At 38.0% G+C, this 18,795-nt stretch overlaps 1 long non-coding RNA gene across 4 annotated transcripts in view; it reads left to right on the top strand.

Annotated features, from left to right (window-relative positions):
- The first annotated feature begins 11,358 nt into the window (after positions 1-11,358).
- LOC103884867 overlaps positions 11,359-18,795 on the top strand; it is a 96,901-nt gene continuing 89,464 nt past the window's right edge. The window contains exons 1-2 of one of the 4 annotated variants that reach the window (XR_004182585.1): positions 11,359-12,994; positions 14,199-14,261. This is a non-coding gene — a long non-coding RNA (uncharacterized LOC103884867). The remainder of the gene's footprint in view (positions 12,995-14,198; positions 14,262-18,795) is intronic. The other 3 variants (XR_004182587.1, XR_004182588.1, XR_002522345.2) reach the window with 3 other exon arrangements.

The following is an 18,795-nucleotide window of genomic DNA, read 5'->3' on the forward strand; positions in this document are numbered from 1 at the left end:
TAACTCAAAACTCAGCATTATGAGATGCAACAAACTGGCACATGTACCCCTGAATGTAAAACATAAGTTAAAATTATTTTCAAAATAAATTAATAAATGAATAAAAATATGATTAAATTAAAATTAAAAATTTGAATTAAAAAATTTGAGAGTGATTTCCGCTTGACAGTTATGTAAGTTATGTAAATGGAAACAGTGAGTTCTGTAGGATTCGGATCAATTGCATTATCTGTACTAAGTTGATGTCCGGTTGTTTGTATGAAAAGAAAAGAGGAGAAACTTATAGATCTAACAGGAAAAAAAATGGACAAATTTTTATGATAGCAAAAAGAAGAATGGAGGAAATAGGACTGAGGTTATAGTCATTGATAGATATTAATAGACAACTAAGTCAAAAGCCAGTGGTTGCAGAAAATATTGATTAATTTTGTTTTATTGCAGTCAGACAACAAAATTCTATGCCCTGCCTCCAGAGAAAAACCTTTTAGCCCTGTAATTATCTTTATTCCAAGCACCATTCCGTTCATTAAGTAGTGTATAGGGTGATTAATATGTGAATTATTCACAGAATTAAGGCAGAAGTTTTGAGTATTTCAGGATGATATTAATAGTATAGTCAATGAACTAAAATAAAATTTGACTAGAGGTGTGATCTTGTTAGATTTGGCAACCCAAAGTTGACAAATTTATTAATAAAATAAACTTTCATTGATGATTAATTTACAATTAGTAGACACACTGTTTCTTCTTCTTTCCCTTTCTCATTGATTCATTCATTTGTTCATTCATTCCTACAGAGCAGTGACTTTCATTCTAAGATTCCCAGAATCCTGAGGAATTCTTGAATGTCATCATGGGGAGCCAGGTGTGGGGATTCCCAAAAGTTGTATTTAATACTTGAAAAATCTCGAAAAGTTATATATTTACACCAGAGAAAGCTATACAGGTTTTAAGTTATATATATAGTTGAACACTTTTTATTTCTATCCAGAACTAAGTCATTAGAGTTAGTAACGTTGATTATTTCATACTGATCTAATGGGTAACCTTTATATATCATTGATTAATTATTAACAAAATAAGAATTCCCCCCAAATTACAAAATAAATATATTTTGTGGGTTTTTCTTAAGGCTTTTGAAATATAAAATCAGAGGAGAGGATTAAAAGTAATCCTTGATGGTTAAAAAGGCAGGGAACTACCAACTTAGAAAACTGTATGAAAACAGCAAGATATATACATGGCCCTCAGACCAGCTGCCTGTTTTAATAAATAAAGTTTTATTGGAGCACATCCATGGATCTATGGTGCTTTCCTGCTACAATGGTAGAGTTGAATGGTTGATGTAGACACCGTATGGTTTGCAAAGCCTAAAATATTTATCATCTGGTCCTTTACAGCAAAGGTGAACCCAGTTTTAGAACATTCACTTTACAAATTAAGATACAGGGGATGCTGCCTTAACTGACCTCTATTTAACTGATTTGCAGTCAGCACTTTCTGGTACCCCTGTACAACTTACTGACTGATGTCCACTGCAAACTGAAAGCCTTTGAGTTACTTTTAATGCCTGTACATTTCTCTTTCCGTTACAGAAATTGTATATTTTCTAAGAGGAACCTGTGTTCATTCCTAAATATATTTACACCGTTTGTTCTTGTTCTTGTAGTTATGTAATTTAATTAAATATTATGTTGGGAGGCCAAGGCGGGCAGATCACGATGTCAGGAGATCGAGACCATCCTGGCTAACACGGTGAAACCCGGTCTCTACTAAAAATACAAAAAATTAGCTGGGCGTGGTGGCGGCACCTGTAGTCCCAGCTAGTCGGGAGGCTGAGGCAGGAAAATGGCGGGAACCCGGGAGGCGGAGCTTGCAGTGAGCCGAGATCTCGCCACCGCATTCCACCCTGGGCGACAGAGCGAGACTCCGTCTCAAAAAACAAAAAAAAGATATTATGTAAACTGAGAAAATGAGTATAACAAGAGTAGTATTGTTGTTTCTCTGAGAAATAAACTAAATGTGTTGGAAAAATGGGACACTCAAACAGTTGCTGCCAGCTTAACTGTTGGCAAGACAACCAGAAACAAATGGGAAAAATTGTATAATCTAGGATTTCAGATTGCTTTACCCAGTTGTCTTCACAGAAAGTGAACAAGAAATCAATGACAACATATTATTGGCATAGTTTCTACAAGAAACTCCACTCAGTGAATCTGTGCAAGGCTTTGACCTTGTCATCAAAACACTGGCAAATTTATTTACACATGTCTTTTAAATTAAACTTTTAAGGACTTACATCTAATACTTCTTATGATTCCTCCATGTAACTTAAATTTGTGATTAATCTATTTATTACTGGTCCCGATCTTATTGAATAAGGGGTTTCTACCGTTTTTGCTAACCAAAAGTTTACTTTGATGAAGATGGAATTATAAATACAATAATTCAAGTTTAAAGAATTTGTAACAGAGGCCAGGCGCCTTGGCTACCGCCTGTAATCCCAGCACTTTGGGAGGCCAAGGCGGGCGGATCACGAGGTCAGGAGATTGAGACCATCCTGGCTAACACGGTGAAACCCCGTCTCTACTAAAAATACAAAAAATTAGCCGGGCGTGGTGGCGGTGCCTGTAGTCCCAGCTACACGGGAGACTGAGGCAGGAGAATGGTGGGAACCCGGGAGGCAGAGCTTGCAGTGAGCTGAGATCAGGCCACTGAACTCCAGCCTGGGCGACAGAGCGAGACTCTGTCTCAAAAAAATAAAAAATAAAAAAAAATACATAAAAATAAAAAAAGAAATAGTAATAGAATGGTAATGATTAATACAATTTAGTATGCCTAAAAATCACTTGAAAAGCTTACTAACAATGCAAATTCTTGTGCCTTACGCCTGAGATTTTGATTCAGTACGTCTAGCATGGGACATAGGAATCTGTATTTTTAAGAATGTTAAAGGAAAATTGCTTAAAATAGGGTAAATTATGACTTACAAATATAAAGTGAACACTTGTCTAAGATTTTTATTTAACTCATTTATTTAATGAGGGAGCCAGTAAGATGTTATAATGAGTTTTATGGAAAATTAAAAGAGCCACACATATCTAGGTACTAAGGAACACTGAAATAAATTTTCTTAATAGGTTCAAAATTGACTTCTTGATGGAAGGTGGAAAAAGGAAAATTAATTATACTTCCACCAAAATCAATCATTTGCATATCTATAGAGAGTATTTGCATTACTATCAGTAATCTACAACTAACAGAATTACCAATAACAAAGAAAACAAAAGTCACAGAGATCCTATAGAAACAGATAACCCAGGTTATTCTAGACAAGGCTGAGATTTCCATTTTCTCCTGAAACAAGTTGCTCAAGCAATTCAAATACAATGAAGGTGGTCAGTGGGTAACAGCTGGAGAAATCATTTTCCAACCTGTAATCAAGACTGTTGAATTACTTCCTTCACTAGAAAGAATAAAATATTACCACATAAATTTGTATAATGATAATGGCCCACTATGAATGCTTTGGTGTTCTTAATTTTCTTAAGATTTATTAATATTTCTGAAGTAACTACTAAATGCCAAGTAATATATTTTCTAATTTAATCTTTCATTGACTTTTACTTCCACTTCAGTTGAGCTACTCACTTTCATGGCTGTAAACTTAACTTTTCAATAACTTAAAAATTGATTTCTAATGTTATAAACTCTAATGTTCCACTCTGTGACCTGCTCTTTCAGACTCTCTTCCTTACTGCCAATTCACTTTCTCTTCTGTCTCTTCGAGTGCCCCAGTATCTTGATTCTTCCATTTTCTTTTTTCTATTTTTTTTTCCCAAGTAGACACATGGTAATTTCACATGTTGATGGGGTACAATGTGGTATTTTGATGCCTGACACATTGTTAAAACCTCTCCTCCCTATCTTTCCCAGTCCGGAAACCACTCTTCTACTCTCTATTTCTATTAGATCAGTGTTTTTAGATTTCACATATTAATGAGATCATGTGCTATTTGTCTTTCTGTGGTTAGCTTATTTCACTTACCACAATGTCCTCTATGCTCATTCATATTGTCACAAGTGACACAATTTTCTCCTTTTTTTATGGCCAAATGTGCACATGATATAGTTTGGATATTTGTCCTCACCCATATCTCATGTTATATTGTAATCCCCACTGTTAGAGATGGGGCCTGGCAAGAGGTGTTTGGGTCATGGAGGTGGATCCCTTATGGCTTGGTGCTGTCCTCATGATAGTGAACGAGTTCTCAAGCTTCCGGAGGCCTCCCCAGAAGCAGATGTTGGCACTATGCTTCCTGTACAGCCCACAGAACCAGGAGCCAATTAAGTCTCTTTTCTTATAAATCACCCAATCTCAGTTATTTCTTTATAGCAATGCAAGAATGGCCAAATACAGCAAATATGTCACATTTTCTGTATTCATTCATTCATTGATGGACACTTAGGTTGATTCTAGGCTATTGTGAATAGTGCTGTAATAAACACGAGAGTGCAGAAATCTTTTTGACATACTTATATATTTTCTTTGAATATATACCCAGTAGTGGGATTGCTAGATTATGTGGTCAGTCTATTTTTACTGTTTTTAAAAGTTATATTGTTTTCCATAACAATTGCTCTAATTTACATTTCCACCAACAGTGTATGAACATTCCCCTTTTTTCACATCCTTGCCAGCATTTGTTATTTTTTGACTTTTTCATAAAAGGCATTCTAAGCGGGGTGAGATGATATCGCACTGTGGGTTTGACTCGCATTTCTCTGATTATTAGTGATGACGAGCATTGGTGATTTTTATGTCTTATTTGGAGAAATGTCTATTCAGCTCTCTTGACTATTTTCTAATCCAATTATTTGTATTTTTGCTATTGAGTTGTTTGAGTTTTCTATAAATTTGGGATATTAACCCCTTATCAAGTGAATAGTTTGCAGATATTTTCTCCCATTTTGTAGGTTGTCTCTTCACTTTGGTGATTGTTTCCTGTGCAGTGCAGAAGTTTTTATTTGGTGTAATCCCATTTGTTTATTTTTGCTTTTTTTTGTGCATGTCTTTTGATGTCTTTTCTAAAAAGTCCTTGTCCAGGCAAATGACATATAACATCTCACCTATGTTTTCTTCTACTAGTTTCATAGTTTGGGGTCTTACATTTAAATGTTTAATTTATTTTGAGTTGATTTTTGTATATGATGAGAGATAGGGGTCTACTTTCATTATTTTGTATGTGGCTATTCACTTTTCCCAGCACCATTTATTGAAAAGACTGTCTTTTCCCTATTGTATGTTTGCACCTTTGTCAAAAATAAGTTGCTGTAAATGTGTGGATTTATGCCTGGGCTCTCTATTTCTGTTCTACTGGTCTATATGCCTTTTTTTATGCCAATACCATGCTGTTTTAGTTAGGATAGCTTTGTAATATATTTTGAAATTAGATAGTGTAATACCTCTAGCATTGCTCTTGTTGCTTAAGATTTATTTGGCTATTTGGGGTCTGTTTCATTTTTTTGAAATACTTTGTAAATAATTTGTGCATGTTTTTAAAATGTTTTGTAGAATTTGTCAGTGAAAACCATCAGGTCATGAACTTTTCTTTCTTCTTCTATTTTTTTTGAGACAGAGTCTCACTCTTTCGCTGAGGCTGGCATCCATTTGATTTTTTCCCTTTAAATTCTTTGTTGAATTTCTCATAAATTTCCCTATTGTTTCTCTGTACTGTGTTGAAGTTCACAGATGTTTTTTAAAAACAGCTATTTGAAATTTTTTGTCTTGCCACAGCATTCATTTGCATGTCTTTAGGTTCAGTTGCTGACACCTTGTTTTCTCCATTTGGTGAGGTAGTTTTTCCTAAGCTATTCTTATTTTTTGTAGATGTATATCTGTCTACACATTGATGAATTAAATATTTATTTCAGTCTTCTCAGTCTGGGTTTGTTTTTGACTGTTTCTCCATGGGTTTGTTTAGAAATTCTGTATGGATTTCCATTATATTCCATTTTATCATTAGGAGGTGCCCAAAGCAAAGGTTAGACATAAGTCTTGCAATGGAACTTCACCACTGATTCAATGTAACTGGATGGGCCCATGGGTGAGCCACAGAAAGGCTCTTGGCTGTGGGGGAGAACAAGTCAGGCCATCAAATCTGGACAGTGTGTGTATCATGTTTCCCACAGCATGGTGCCCATAAACAACCTCTCTGGTGTAATGTTTCCTCTGGTAGGAATGGCTAGCCATTGCTAAGTTTCACATAATGGGTATTGCTAACCCAACCCCTCTCTATGTCCCTAGCATGCCTCAGGTGGATCAACTCTGTTGACACTCATGGTGCTGCTTGTGGGCTGCTGCAGGAGTGAGTCTACTATGAAGGGACTCAGTATGGTGGAAAAAAAATATTCAACTTCTGCGCACTTTATTCAGTGTAAAAACTGTGAGTTCAGGAGGACTTTCTGCATATAATACCATAATGTCCTGGGGGAGGAGTATCACAGTCACAGAGTATTGGTTCCCTTACTGTCCAAGGATGGTTTTACTCATCTTTGCAGTCCAAAGGGGCTTCATAGACTCACTCATGTATTCAGGGTTCATTAGCTCTTGTAAAGGTAATTTCATATGTGGATAGTTGTTCATACAGATGTGTTCATAGGGCCATGATAACTGGAGAGATCTACACTACCTTATTCTGCCCCAATCCTTCCCTTTTCCAACAAGTTTGCTACCTCCCAGTTTTCTTTTTTTCTTAACCAGACTAAGTTTAGCCTTTTAATCCTTCACTCTCCTCCACTTCTAATACCATTGCTTCTTTGTATGCTTATTGTATCTTCCATGCTATATGACTTTCAACTGGTTACTTACAGTATGTAAGTTTTAATATCCTGTAAAAGGGGGATAATAATAGCATCCATTTGATAGGGATGTTAAAAATATTAAATGGCACTGTCCATGTTAAATAACTTTTTGAGATATATTGAGATGTTTCTGTATTTCCTTGTTCTGGCCTTCTTGTTGAACCAGAGGAATCTATTGCCATGAAAAGCAATAAAACTGTGATAGTAGAAATTAAAAGTGAGTAGGAACTTATTTAAAAATCATCATTCTCCTTTTCAATGCAAAAATAAGAACTAGAAACTTTTAATAAGGCAATAATCTGAAGAAATAACTTATGGAAGAGAACATGGGTTTTTTAATCCTAAAGGGTTCTTTTATACATTCAAGGTCAAGATTGGCTGCCTTGAAAATCCTACTAAAATTTCAATGTAAGTTTTAGAGAGGGAGGAAAGAGTCAAAGAAAATATTGCACTGGAAAAAGTTAAACAAGTAAGGAAGGTATTACTCAAGCTATTGCAACAGGGGAGAGAGGCCAGAACCTATTCTGAACTCAACTCCCCTGATACAAAGGGCAGTGGTAGTTTTAAAAGTGAGGGTAAGGGGGCAATCATAGGCCACCTGTTTTTGCTAACTGTCTTTTCTCAAAGGAAAAATAAACTTCCTTTTATTTTTATGACATAAGGTAATTTTTACAACTTGGAGCAAGATTAGGCTCTTACTCTCATGGAGACTGGGAAATAAAGTGTTATCTTTCTGGAGGATTACATTGGAAAGTGATGGCTCCCAGATCCTTGAAAAGGGAAATTTTCTGCTTACAAGTTACACATGCCACTTCTACCTACATTTCACTGGCCGAACAGGTCACATGTCTAAATCTGACCCTTCCTTCAATAGGACAGAAATGTATAATCTTCTAGGAGATAGGGCCACTGCAGAAGGAAGACCAGATAATGGGAGAATGGTAATATAATCTACCACACTGACCACAGTGAAAACATCAGTAATCCCCAGATTAAACCCAGTCTTCTAGGACACTTAGGTTGATTCTAGGCTATTGTGAATAGTGGAATAATAAAAAATAAAGAGACTAGCCCCTTTATTTTTTGCAGAGAAGCTAGACAATTCACAGTAACTTATGGCCTAGGAAATTTTATTTCTTGATCAACACAACTCTTTATAGATGTTCGTGGTCCAAAAATGCAGATTCCTAATCATCCCCAAGAAGGGATCCATTGCAAAGTAACCTGGGAGGGAGTTTAGGATTGTTCTGAGGCACTGGAAACCGCTGAAATTCACTTGTAAGAGGGTAGTGAAAGGGAGTCCACATGGTTTGATCCCTGCATGTGCTGGATATAACTTGGTCTTCATTACGTTGCACCACCTTTGGTGTCAGAGAGAACTGGATTGGAATCCAGTCCCATCACTCATTATGACGTGATGGTAAATGTGGTTTTAACTCGTCTGAGCCTCAGTTTGCTCATCTATAAAAGATGGGGTTGTTATGAGGCTTGCATAAGGTAAGTGTGTAAAAATCTGGGAATAATGCCTGCAATTTAAAAGACGGGATTGTGATGAGGCTTCAATAAGGTAAGTGTGTAAAAATCTAGACATAATGCCATTAATTTTGTAATTGATCAATATATGGAGAAGGAAGATTATTTTTCTCTCATTTAATTTTTAGAACAAGTTTATAAAATTGGTATTATTCATATTTTTGAGATAAACAAAGGATCAGTAAGTTTAAATAAATCACCATAGTCACAAAGCAGTTCACAATATATTGACTGGATAATTGCTAGTGAAAAGTAGCAACGATGATCATACGGAAAATCTTGTGTTAGGTGGTGGTTTTCTTTTACATCAGCCTCTTCATTTGTTGAAACCATAGATTCTAAGTTGCTCTATCAAAGTGATCATTAGAAAAACATAATGTACTGAGTGTATAAATTTTAGAAAATTTCCTTTGTTAGTCCTGTTAATTTGATCGAATATGTGCATTTTGAATTATGAATATAAATATGAGCATGTACTGATATATGAAATATGACTTGACATCACAGAGTAACCTTAGGTCATGGCAGTGTTTTTCTCTGAAAGCACCTGCAGAAATGTGTCTTCTTTCTAGTTTCCAAAAAGCTCAGAGGCCATGGGGAAAGGGGGGTGTTTGACTGTCAGATAGTGCATGAGGTACATTAGGATACAGCAATTTCATCATAATTCATATTCATAATTCACAATGAGGAAACCTGAAAGTTGCTACCAGCTACCAATAAATGAAAGGTGGGGCGGGGTAGCTGGGGGCGCGGCTTTGTGAGTCGGTGCCTGGACTCCCACATCACAAACGGAGCGGCAGCGCGCGGAGGGAACTCAAAGCCTGACTGGTTCTTCCTTAAGCTGGACGCGAGCTGGTTGGCAGGGCAACCGGCCTTCAGTGGGTGGCCTTCAGTTAGTGCCTTCAGTGGGTGCCTCAAGGTGGTGGCATTCCGTTGGCTTTGCTAGGGAGAGGCGGCAGGTGCTAGCTCTGCAGCCGTGGGGGCAAGCGAAGGCCCGAGCTGCCCGAGAAGAGCGGAGGTGCCCCATGGGGACCACGCTGACCTGTCGCATGTGCACCAAAGCCAGCCCCTGGCAGGGCCGGCGGGGCGTTCTGCGGGGCCATCCTGTGGCTCTGACATCTGTGAGTGGGCGGCCAGCAAAGGCACAGGCCCCAGCAGAGGAGCAGAGACGCCCAGAACACGCTGGTCCCATGTCAGCCCCTAGCGGGGCCAGCTGGGGTGCGGTGGGCAGAGCCTTCCTGCAGCTCTGAGATCCATGAGGTGCAGGTGGGAGTAGCTCCAGGCTCCACTGCGTTGGTGCCCACCTAGTCCGATTCCGGAGCCGTGACTGGCAGTGCCCTGGCGATCAGAAGAGCCCAAAGGTAGGAGGCCACAGATACCGCTCGGCCTTAGGAGCTGCTCTGGCCGTTGCTGAACCAGGGTTCCCCGAGGGGCATCCACAGCCTGGGGCGCCTCCCTTCTTCCCCCAGTTCGCTTTCCTAGGCCCAGACTCCCCCAGGAGGACTGGCTCTGCCTCACGTCCCTACCCTTCTTCTTTCTCTGCTGCATCCAGCCGGTTTCTTTCCCCTCCCTACCCCAATGCCCGGTTCTGGGCCCTCTTCTTCCCAGAGGCTGACTGAAAACAAAGTTTTCAAAATACATAACAGATGCTACAGATTTCATTGCTGTAGAGGAAATGTCTGACAGCTCTTGTATTTAAACTTAAGTAGCCACACTGGGGCTCACAACTTCGTATCTTGAATTTTAGACCAGAGCTCTCTATCCTAAAGCAACAGCAGGGAGTTAGAGGTACTCTTCTTGATTCTAATAATAAAAAATGATTTTTTTGTAGGGACAAGGTCTCACTGTGTTGCCCAGGTTGGTCTTAAACCCCTGGCCTCAAGTGACTCACCTGCCTTGGCCTCCCACACTGCAGGGATGACAGGCAAGAACCACCACACCTGGCCACTGGAAGTGCTCTTGCTTTGTGTGTTTTGGCTGGTCTTCTGGGGCAGCTGTCAGTAAGATGCTCCTGCAGTATAGTTCTAAGTCTTTCTGCACAAATTCAGTGGATCCTGTGATTTTTTTTACATGGAATAGCCCCTTTATTTTTTTGCAGAGAAGCTAGACAATTCACAGTAACTTATGGCCTAGAAAATTTTATTTCTTGATCAACACAACTCTTTCTAGATGCTTGTGGTCCAAAAATGCAGATTCCTAATCATCCCCATGAATAAGGGGGCCACTACAAGGCAAACTGGGAGGGAGTTTAGGATTGCTCCGAGGCAGTGAAAGCCATTGAAATTCACACATGATGGGGTAGAAAAGGGAATCCACGTGTTTTGATCCCTCCATATTCTGGGTGTAACTTGGTCCTCGTTAAATCGCACCATTTCTGGCATCAGAGAGAACTGGATTTGAATCCCAGTTCCATCACTCATTATGATTTGACGGTGAATGTGTTTTTAACTCGTCTGAGCCTCAGTTTGCTCATCTATAAAAGATGTGATTGTTACGTGGCTTCCATAAGGTACATGTGTGAAAATCATGACAAAATGCTTGTAAGTGAATAGAGGGGGTTGTTAGGAGACTTCTATCAGGTAAGTATGTAAAAACCTGGACACAATGCCTATAATTTTGTAAGTGTTCACTATATGGAGAAGGAAGATTATTCTTCTCTCATTTAATTTTAAGAGCAACTTTATAAAATTGGTGATACTCATATGTTTGAGAGAATCACACCAAGGATCAGAAAGACTAAATAAATCAGCATAGTCACAATGCAGTTCACAATACATTTACTGGGTAATTTCTAGTTAAAAGTAGCAATGATGATCACACTGAAAATCTTGTATTACATGGTGATTTTCTCTTACATAAGGTTCCTGGAATTTAGTAAGATAAGTTGCAGGTCAAAAAGCAGACTCGTAGAATATTTTATTCAAGAGATTGGAGTGGGGGCCAAAGTATTGCATGAGTTTTCCTGGGAACAATGTGTAGGCTGAGAATCTAAGCAAACTTCAGTTGGTGGTTTTCAGTTGGTGGGCAGTGGTGGAAGCAGGAGGAGCTCCGTCTGTGCTCTCTCCTCCCCCAGTCACAGCCCTCAGGCTTGTTGTGTCCAGGCCCTTCTAAGTTAAACCAGACAGGTTGACAGGTTTATTTAGCAGATAAGTCAGCTCAGGGTAGGCGGGTGAGGTGGGGTGCTGGCGGGCTGCTAGTGCAGTGCCACCCTGTGGCCCAGGGCTGCCCGTGCCCATGGGGCTATTCCATATAATACACACACACACACACACACACACACACACACCCCTCTTGGTTTGTCAAAACCATGGATTCTAAGTTGCTCTATCAACGTGATCACTAGAAAAATATGATGTACTTAGTGTGTAAATTTTAGACAATTTCTTCTGTTAGTCTTGTTAATACTCAATTATTTTCTAAAACACCTGGCCCAAATCGCCACAAGTTTTAATCGAATTATATTATAATTTGGATTTTCTGGTCTGCCTATCTTCCAAATAATAAACTCCTTAAAATTAATTTCCTAATGCTGCCATAACAAATTACCACAACTTTGTGGCTTACATCAAAGACTTATGATCCTATAGTTCTGTAGGGCCAACCTCTGACCATGGTCTTACTGGGCTTAAGTCAAGGTGTTGTCAGGGCTGTATTGCTTTCTGGAGGCTCTAGAGAGAATCCATTTCCTTGCCTTTTCCAACTTTTAGATGCAGTACCCATTCCTTAGATCATGGGACCATCCCTCCATCTTCAAAGCCAGTGATGTGGGATATCTGTGACCACTGTTCTGTAGTCATGTCACCTTCTGACCGCAGTTAGGAAAGAGTCTCTGATTTTATAGACACATGCAATTAGATTGGCCCCCAAGACAATCAAGGATAATCCCCCTAAATCAAGGGTTAATCACATCTCCAAAGTCCCTTTTGCCCCAAGTAAAGTAACATGGTCACAGATTCCAGGGACTCGAACATCTTTATGGGGTCGTTATTTTGACTATCACAAAGGCAAAGACTTGGACTTACTCAAATCGGATTTTCTTTGCTTGATTTCAGAGCGTAGAACACACTAGACTCTAAATAAATGTGAACGAGTGATACACATTTAAATTTACAGATTGCTGTCACACGGCAGTTCTGTCCTTCCACTGGTGGTGGAATCCTATGTACTTTTTCACTATCTCCATTTTGCATTCAGACTGAACATGGCTATGTTATTCCCTTCACCTGGGTGATCTGAAACCATCTCTCTATTTCTGTTTGTAGGGATCTAATCTATCAGGTCCCTCTCAAATGCTGCTTCATATAGCTTTTTCTAATCCCCAATTTTCTTAGTCAATTTATGCTCTTACAACAAAATAACACAGCCTATGCAATTTATGAAAACCAGACATTTATTCCTCACAGTTTTGGAGACTAGGAGGTCCAAGATCAAGGTGCTGGCAGGTCCGATGTCTGGTAAGGGCTGTTCTCTCCTTTCAGGATGGTGTCTTGGTGCTGCATCCTCCAAAGTCAAGGAACACTGTGTCCTCACATGGTGGAAGGCGGGAGGGCAAGAGGAATGAAGCCGTTTCATGAGGGCTCCTAAACCCACTCCTGAGGTAGGAGTACTGATGGCCTCATCACTTCCTGTAGGCCCCACCTCAACACGGTCACATTGCCAATGCTGAATCTCGGAGGAGGCACCGGGAAACCACAGCACCAATCAAATATGATCTTTCTCTCCTCAGAAACTCCCTCATGTGTTTAGACCTCCTATGCACTTTTATACATTTTGTCTCATGGTTTCTTCCTGTACTAATAAGGTGCTATAAATGGATAGCTATAGTTTTGGGTTTCATTTCAACAAAACACCCTTACTAGTTTTTTGAACCCCAAGCGACATATGAGGGCAGGCCCCACCTTCCATTACAAAAGCTGAAAGGGAGTGCATGATCCTTTTTCCAGTTTCTTGGCCAATCAAGTGTGGGCATATATCTAGGCCCAGTCAACTAAGGTCTCTTTATTAGAACTTGGAACCTGATGAAATGATGCAAAAGACCTGAAAGAATCAGAGATGATTCTGAGCAACTGAGCAGAGACCCAGGTCCAGGAATGTGGCAGCAGGTGCCTAGGTTCAGCAGAGCCCAGCTACGTGGTGACGAGTGTCAAATGGCAACATCCTAGTGGTGACGTCCCAAGATCTGCTGCTGTAGGATGAACTTGGCTGTGCGGAGTTTCCCTCAGTTCTTACCTTGCTTCTCCAGCATCGTCAATGATTGTGTGAACAATTCAATATCCTTTCATTGAATTCCTATTTTACTTAAGTTGTCTGGAATTTATTTATTATTTTCAGTGAAAAATGTAAACCAATTATCCCCTCACATTAAAACACATTCCACTTAGGCATCCTCTGTGAGCTCACTGGAGAAAAGTGTGGACGTTATTTTTAATTTGACTCAGAATGATAGGATTAGTTGGCACTAGTAACAATGGAGATAGGTAACTAACTTTTTGTGAAACTTCTTCTTGGGGTGAAACAAAATCTTCTGTGGAAACTGTTTCCAATCACCTCTGGAAATTTATTAAGTGACCTAGTATATAATGATAATTTACCATGATATTTGATAAATAGTTTTGTGTATTCAGAATAATTTCTTTTTTCTTTACCTTTGAAAATAATGCATCGATAGTTAATTCTCTCCTAAATTGTCTGTTTTTAGTCCCATAAAAGGTATTTATTGAATGTCTCTTTGCTTTTAATATAAGTAGGCATTGTGTGATCAAAGTAAAATAAATATGTTCTTGTTTTCGGAATTATTACAGCTTTGAAAATGGACTTAACTACCTCAAACCAATGGGACATAGTCCCCTGTTACGGTTCCCAGGGTAAGTGGTAATTCCTTTTCTATGTTTTCAGAAATGTAGCTATCTTTTTATATATGTAGCTTCTGCTGTGGGCCACTAGGCAGAGTACTTCAGAGCAGGGTTTGTGTGAGTACAAAGCTAACTTCTGCTGCTTTTGCTTGATGCTTCTGTAGCTTCCTTGACTACTGTAGATGATAAGTAACCATTTTCTCCTGCTTCTTTCTTTTTTTCCCTCACTCTTTGGAGTGAACTTGAAACATTTGGGAATTCTGTTGATCAATATATATCTTGTTTATGAAAATTCTGCTAAGATAATATGGTAGGACGCCTTTGCTTATAAATAATAGAATTCAAACTCACACTGGTCTAAGCCAAAAAAAAATTAATTTGTGGACTCGTATAATGGAAAAATCCAGGGTGTCGCTTCAGAATGGCTGAGCGTAGGGACTCAGGACTTGGCTCCTCTCAGCTTCCTTGCTTTTTTCTTCCCCATTGACTTTATTCTCAGACAAGTTTTCCCTTTGTGCTGCAATGTGGCCATCATCACTCCTCAGTTTACATTTCCTTAGTTCCACAGCCCCAGAATAAAGCAAAACCAGAAACATTTCTAATAGTTTAAGTAAGAGACTAGAGATTGACTTTGGGTGTGAGGCTTGGAGTTCATGTCCATCTGTAGTCTGATCTGTGCCAGGATTTGAAGTATATTCATTGGCTGGGCCTGTGTCATGAGCTCATCCAGGGTTTCCACTGTCCACACAGTGCCTTTGCAAGTATTAGAAAATGGCTCCCCTTTCTCCAGTTAGATGCAGCCCTGTATCGGGGCATGTGGTTTGGAGAAGAGCACACAGGCTACATTTCAGCCCCCCTTCCTCCCTTAGCTGGGTTTCTTCCTTGAGTGAACAACACACTTGTTAGTAGTTGTCCTGTGCTTATTCCTGAAACTGGGGGTGAAATCAGCCCCCCACCCCAAAACTGAAGGACAGAAGGTGGTTTTGTCTGGGGTATCAGATAATGGCTAATAACAAAGGGAGGGGACAGTGGGTGCTGTGTGGGCAAAGGGAACAAAAAATAATCCTAACCTGTCTAGACTTCATCTCAGAAACCATATGCAACCTTCTTCAATTGAAATATTTAACACTTCAGGAGTGCCAAGAAGGCTATAAGGAGCATATCTCTTAAGGACCTAAGTTAGGACATTCTGGAATGTATGCTTTATGGATTTATCTTATAAATATATAACATTGACTAATACACATAGAAAATGTATTGCAGAGTAACATAGATGACAGAATTTGAAATATATGACATTCTACCACAGTCTGTCATTATTTTCTAACTTATCAAACGACTCAGAGGATTTTTTTTCCTATTGATAACTCTAACCAGAGCCCTATTTACTCATGTCTTGAAAAACAGAGTATTTGCAAATATGTCTGAGGAGGGAAGACAGAGAAAATGATTCCAAAAAAAGCTGATAACATTCAGACAGCTTTTTATAGAAGATGTTAATTCGCAACCACAAATGAAAAATTTATAGGAGATACACAAAATGTGAAGAAAAATAAATGAAACCAAATCACAAAAGGAGACAGCAAGAGAGGGGAAAAATAAAGAAAAAAAAGAACTGCAAAACATCTGGAAAACAATTAACAAAATGCAACAGTCACTCCTTACCTATCAACAATGACTTTACATGTGAAGGGAATAAACTATCTAAAAGACACAGAGTGGCACAATGCATAAAAGATACTCATCAGTACGTTTTTATAAGGGAGTCACTTTGGATATAAAGATACATAGAGGCTCAAAGTGAAGGGATGGGAAAAGATGCTCTGTGCATGTGGTAACCACAAAGATCAAGGGTGTCTATACTTAGATTGGAAAGAATAGACTTGAAATCAAAAACTGTCACTGGAGACTAAGAAGGTCATTATATAATGATAAAAGTTCAACAGGAAGATTGTAAATATATATCCAACCAACATTAGAACACCTAAATATATAAAGTTAATATCAACAAAGCTAAGGGGAGAAATCAGTAACAATAAAATAATAGCAGCCAACTTCAGTACTCCAAATTCAATAATGGATAGAACATCTAGGCAGGAATAAAAAGAGGAAACAGCTGACTTGAACAACAAGGTAGATTAAACATTGACATATACAAAACTTTCCATCCAACAGCAGCAGAATATACATTCTTCTTAAGTGCACACAGAACATTCTCTGAGATGAATTCTAGAGAACATTCTAGATGAAATCTTAGGTCATAAGGCATCCTACAAATTTAAGAAGTTTGATATAATGCCAAGTATCCTCTCAGACCACAATGGAATAAAATTATAAATTAATAACAAAGAAAGCAGAAACATTCACAAAAATGCAGAAACTAAACAATGCACCCTTGAACAACCATTGAGTAAAAGAAGAAATCAAAAGGGAATTTAAAAAATATCTCGAGACAAACAAAAATGAAAATAGAAGTCAACAAAACTTATGGGATACAGCAAAAGAAGTGCTAAGAGGGAAATGTTGTAGTGATAATTATTTACTTTGAAAAATAAGAAAGATCTCAATCAAACAACCTAACTTTACAATTAGAATAATGAAGATAAGCAATTAGAAAAAGAAGAACTAACTAAACCCAAAGTTAGCATAATGAAGTAAATAATAAAGATTAGAATATAAATAAAATAACTATAAAATAAAAAACAGTAGAAAAATCAACAAAGCTAGAGTTGAATTTTTGGAAATACAAACAAAAATAACAAACCTTTAGCTACACTAAGAGCAAAAGAGAGACTCAAGTAAATATAATCAGAAATGAAAATGGAGACATAACAACAAATGTACAGGAATACAAATGATTATAAAAGACAATTAAGCAATTATAAGCCAACAAATTGGATAACCTAGAAGAAATGGATAAATTCTTAGAAAGATACAATCTACCAAGATGGAACAAAAAAGAAATAGAACAGACCAAAAGCAAGAAAAGAGATTTAATTGTAATCAAAAATTTCCCAACAAAGAAAAGCCCAGGTGTAGATGCTTTCATGGGCAACTTTTGCCAATCATTCAAAGAAGGACTAACACCAAAACTTCTTAAACTCTTTAGAAAAAATAGAAGAGAGAATACTCCCAAACTCATGTCATGAGTCCGATGTTACCAAGACTTAAAAGCTAGACAAAGACAACACAAGAAAAAATAATTACAGACCAGTATCCTTAATGAATATAGATGCAAAAATTCTCAATAAAATACTGACTAGCAAACTGAATTCAAAAGCACATTGAAAAGGTCATCCACTACGACGAATTGGAATTTATCTATGGGATACAAGGATGGTTCAATGTGTAAAAATTGATAATGTGATATAACAGAATGAAAGACAAAAATCACATTCCAATAGATGCAGAAAACACATTTGACAAAATTCAACATACTTTCATGATAAAACTCTCAACAAAATAGGTATAGAAGAAACTTACCTCAACACAATAAAGGCTGTATATGAAAAACCTAAATCTAATATTATAATCAATGGGGAAAAACTGAAAGCTTTTTCTTTAATATCTGGAACAAAACAAGAATGCCTACTCTCACCACTCCTATTCAACATAGTACTGGAAATGCTACCCAGAGCAATCAGACAAGAGAAATAAAAGGCAACGAAATTGAAAGGAAAGATGTAGTTATCTCTGTTAACAGAAGACAAGATTATTATACATTGAAAACTCTAAAGACTCCACAGAAAATGGTTAGAGATAATACAGTCAGTCTTTTATACCTGCTGGGGATTTGTTTCAGGGCCTCCTCAGATAACAAAATCTGTGGTGATCAACTTCCTCACATAAAATCATGCACAGTTGGCCTATGTCTCTATGGGTTCACATCTGTGGACTCAAACCACCACAGATGGAAAATATGTACAATTTTGGTTCACAGTTGGTTGAGTTCATGGTTGCAGAACCCATGGATATGAAGGACTGACTATATAATAAATTTACTAAAGTTGTAGGATACATAATCGACATACAAAAATCATTGCTATTTCTAAACACTAACAATGAATTGTCTGAAAGGGAAATTTAAAATCTATCAAATAAACTACTTCGGAATTAACCAAAGAAATGAAAGACTTATATAGTACAAATTACGAAAGATTGATGATGGAAATTTAAACCTAAGTAAATTGAAAGACAACCCATGGATTGAAAGAATTAGCACTATTTTATTAAAATGTCCATATTACTCAAAGCAGTCTACACATTTAATGTAATCCATATTAAAATCCCAAAGGTGTCTCTCACAGAAATAGAAAAAATAATCCTAAAATTCATATAGAATCACACACACACACAAAAAAACCCTGAATAGCCAAAGCAATTTTGAGCAAGAACAAAGCTGCAGGTATCGCACTTCCTGACTTCAACTTGCATTACAAAGATGTAGAAAGAAAAACACTGTGGCACTGGCATAAAAACAGACACATAAACCAGTGGAACAAAATAGAAAACCTAGACATAACCCACACATTTGCAGCAATTGATC

Source organism: Papio anubis, chromosome 3 (assembly GCF_008728515.1).
Source record: "Papio anubis isolate 15944 chromosome 3, Panubis1.0, whole genome shotgun sequence".
NCBI classification, from domain to species: domain Eukaryota; kingdom Metazoa; phylum Chordata; class Mammalia; order Primates; family Cercopithecidae; genus Papio; species Papio anubis.